This window comes from Mus caroli, unplaced genomic scaffold (assembly GCF_978045245.1).
Source record: "Mus caroli unplaced genomic scaffold, Mus_caroli_1 scaffold_9, whole genome shotgun sequence".
NCBI classification, from domain to species: Eukaryota; Metazoa; Chordata; class Mammalia; order Rodentia; family Muridae; genus Mus; species Mus caroli.
In genome coordinates, this window is record NW_028227264.1 from 83,255,887 (window position 1) to 83,260,000 (window position 4,114).

At 44.1% G+C, this 4,114-nt stretch overlaps 1 pseudogene; it reads left to right on the plus strand.

Moving 5' to 3' along the window:
* Positions 1-2,002: 2,002 nt before the first annotated feature.
* LOC110302719 (small ribosomal subunit protein uS13 pseudogene) overlaps positions 2,003-4,114 on the plus strand; it is a 19,764-nt pseudogene continuing 17,652 nt past the window's right edge.

Consider the following 4,114-nt stretch of genomic DNA (forward strand, 5'->3'; position numbering starts at 1 on the left):
CTCCTGGAATGCATGGGATCTGCTACAGGTCACCAGGGATTTTACAAACCCCCAAAGCAGGAATGGCAGAAATTTGACTTTTAGAACCCCAACCATTCTGCTATTTGCTCTCTGCTTGTCCTGCCTTCCTTAGAGAAACGGCTGATGGAAGCCTGCAGATTCTTGAGAAGGCCAGGGAGGACATTGTCTCATAGATGTGCTCCCCGACTCCCTTGGCAAGGGTAACGTGTCAGCGAGGGTATTCACTCTGAGATGGGGGAGGGGGTGTCTTGAGCTTGGCATCCGACTTTGCCATGACTGGCAAAGAGACTTGGAAAGTGGCTGAATTCCTTGAGAATTCTGTTTTCTGGCTCTAAAAAAAAAAAAAAAAAGGCAATTGACATCTTTGAGGCACTGGTAATGAGCTTGGAGGCCCAAGAGATGCTGTGGAAAAACCTGTCAATTTCTCTAGAAAAATGTTTTCTCTGCATAGGAAGCTGGCACTGTCAAACTTCATCTGGGATCCCTTGGTCCTGGAGTTACAAGTGATGGTGAATTGCCTGATGTGGGCACTTGGAACTGAAAAAGGGTTCTCTGTGAGCTTGATTTAGGTAGAAGAGCTGATGAACCCAACTCAGTTTAAGCAGCTTGTAGTGTAGAGAGCTTTTGGCTGCTTGTAGCTACCATGTGAGCCAGGAGCTTTGCTGACAAGTGTGAACCAGGATAACCCAGCTCTGAATCAATGCCCAGATTAGTGGGGAAAAATAGTTGGACAATTAATTGCCAAACAGTGGCTCATTGTGGAGTTCAGGTTAGCCTTGAACTTCCAGGGTTTTGAGCATGAGTTATCACATCTTGCAATAAACATGTTTTGAGTAAATAATAATAATACCACAGCATTAAATAATTTGGAAAGCAGTAGACTTGAGACTGAGTTCTTACCTAAGACTGAGTTCTTGAGCTTACTTAGTGAGCTCACTAAGTCATTGCTCTGATTCTGTGGAATAGCTAACTTTATCTCCTCCATTTATAGACCAGGAAGCCAAGGCCCAGAGAAGTAGGCTTACTTGCGGAGACGCTATAGCTTGTACATAGATAAGCTTAGATTAGACCTCAGGGTCTCATCCCTCAAGGAAATGAATGCCCCAGGGGGCAAGTTGCTTAAAAAGCAGATTTCTACAAGAAGGTCCAACACCAGATTTTTATGTTAAAGTCTTGATCCCCATAATTGGAAGGAGGGTCTTTGAGTGAATGGGCCTTGAGTGTGGAGCCCTCAGGGATTAGGTCATACTTTTGTAAATACTACCTGAAAGTGCTTCTGGGCGCTGTAGGTCATTAAAGTGTGGTGAGTTGGGGGTGGTGGTGGTGGGGATGTTCTCCATTCCTCCCTTAGAAACTAGAATATAAAAAGGGGACTCTTTGGTGGTAAGACTGAGTCCCAGACAAGACAAATCTCACCTTGGCAAGATGGAAAAATAATCTGCTTTTCTGGAAAATTCTTTAAGATCAAAGGAAGTCATCATATCTAGATAGACTCCAGCTACAATTATAACTCAGGTTCCGCAGCTCTATAGACCAGGCTGAGTTTATTACTAAACTCTCCACGCCAGCCAGACAACACAGTCTGATAGTGTACACGAGAGCTGTCTATTTTAACTGCAAGTCCTATGTTTCAACACCAGCTCTACAAATACTTAACCCTTCCTCTAGCTCCCCATGGCCATAAATCCCTTCTATCACCTGCCCAGGTGAATATTTTTGCTGACAATGATAATGTCTTTTTCTACAACACCCTCTTCTCTAGTTCCCTTCTCTTCTCTCCCTTGCTTTAGATGTTTATAAAGAACATTTGCAGGACATTCATATAATCTGTACTGATGCCATACAACACATAATTCCTGACTCTCCTGCTCTACCCACATTCCTCCTTTCATTTTGTTTGCACTCAAAGCCATAACTGGCCTTCACTGTTATGTATATAACTGGGGATCAGGGAGCCATATTGGTGGTGTAGGTTCTAATCATGGCAGTGATGATCATGATACTGGTGGTGGTGGTGATTGCCAGTGTCGTAGTGGTGGTAAATGGTGACAGTAATGGTAATGGTAGTGGTGGTGATGGTCATGATAATGGTGTTGTTGTTGTTAGTGATGGTGTTGGTGATGGTGATGGTAGTGATGTTGGTGGTGATGGTGATGGTGAAGGTAGTGGTGATGGTGGTGATGGTGATGGTAGTGATGGTGGTGGTGGTGATGGTGATGGTAATGGTGGTGGTGGTGGTGATGGTGGTGATGGTGATGGTAATGGTGGTGGTGGTGGTAGTGATGGTGGTGGTGGTGATGGTAGCAATGGTAATTATGGTGTTTGATGGTTCTGATGGTAGTGGTAATTGTCAAGGTTGTAGTTGTGGTTAGTGGTAACAGTAATGATGTTGTCAGTGGTGGTTAATAGTAGTTGTCCTGGTAATGGTGTTGGTGATAGTGGTGGCAGTGGTGGTAGTAACAGGGTGGAAGAGATGACCATGGTGGGGATGGTTCTTATAGTGGTGGAGGAAATCGTGGGTGTAGTAATGGTAATGGTGTTGATGGTAGTAACAGTGATGGCAATGATAGCCATTGTGGTGGTGGCACTGGTGGTAGAGGTGGGAGTGATAATGGTGGTAGTAGTCCTGGTGATGTGGTTCCATCACTTTACAGAAATAGTCTCAGCAAGTGTTGATTGTGACTAGTTGTGCGATATAGATCAATTACTTGAAAAACCTCTGGAACATGGCTCCTCTGAGATGATACATTAAAGTATCAGTTTTCTGGTTTAGCATCTCGGAGTCTGTGTTTCCTCATGTGCAATCTGGCCTCAGATGCATCCGTGTGGCTGCATGCAAACACCATATTCTGTGCAGGAAAAGTTATGGGACTAAGAGCCTGCTGTTTGCTGACTCTCTACTCTGGCAGAATGTTGGACTATTCCGATCCATTACTGTTAACTTTAAAACAGTCTTCCAGGCATTATTTTGCACGATTTAATTTTTTTTTACCATAATTTGAAAAGGGTTCACAAGATTATGAGTGTATATCAACCTTATAAAATCTCATAGGATGACAAATGAAACAAGGCTGTAGACTGAAGGGGAGCCAGCAAACAGGCTGGAACCTGTCACAGTGCAGTGACCTCTTCATGTTTTCAGGGCAGTGACTTGAGCATTTGGCTTCCTATCAGCTGGTTTTTGTTGTTTCTTTCAGACAAGGTTCCATGTAGCTCAGATTAGCCTTGGAATTGGCTTCTGCTCTTCCTTTCTCCACCTTCCTAGTGCCAGAGTTAAAGGTCAATGCCACCATAGTTAGTTTATGCAGTGCTGGGGATTGAACCCAGGGCTCTGTGCATGCTAGGCAAGCATTCTGCTAACTGAACTACATTCCCAGCCTTAGCAGCCATTTTGAAAATGCTTGATCTTCCCTTACCCCCTCATTCTGGTCTTTTGCATTTACAGATAGAAGTCAAGCAGAATTGATTATAGCTTCCTTTCTCCTGGCCTAGTCACATAGATTTCACAAGTCGTGAGATGTGGAAGTGGTGACCAGTGCTTAAAGGTTTGTCTTGAGGTCCTATGAGAAACACATGCCTATCTATTCTCGTTGCCCTAGGACTCCAACCCCATGTGCTGACTCTCTTTTCCTCAGAATTCCCTTTCTATGGACTGGCTACTTGAGAGGTTCAAGGCGATATAAGACTACAAGGACCAGGCTCCATGAGAGGAAAAATAAAAGAGGTCTAGCTGGGAACTGAAGGGTCCTTTATATCTACCCAAGTCTGGGAATTCCAATACTTTATTAACCCACTAACAATTCTCCATGAATGGCTGCCGTCCTGATATCTACAGACTGAGCAATTTCTCACCATGAAGAGAAGCAAAATCCTAGTCTTAGCCTCCTGGTTTATGCGTGCACTTGCTGAAGGGTACTGTGTTGGTATCTAGGAGTGGGGGCAGGGCAGTGAGAGATGCCAGGGCTCAGCACTGTGTCTTCTTGTTTAGAATTCTTTCTCCAAGATATGATATGATCTCCGGATTCTATTAATCTCTGTCATCCTGAGATAGGAGTAATGCTTTCCTTGGCTGAGTTAATTGCATGGTTTCCCC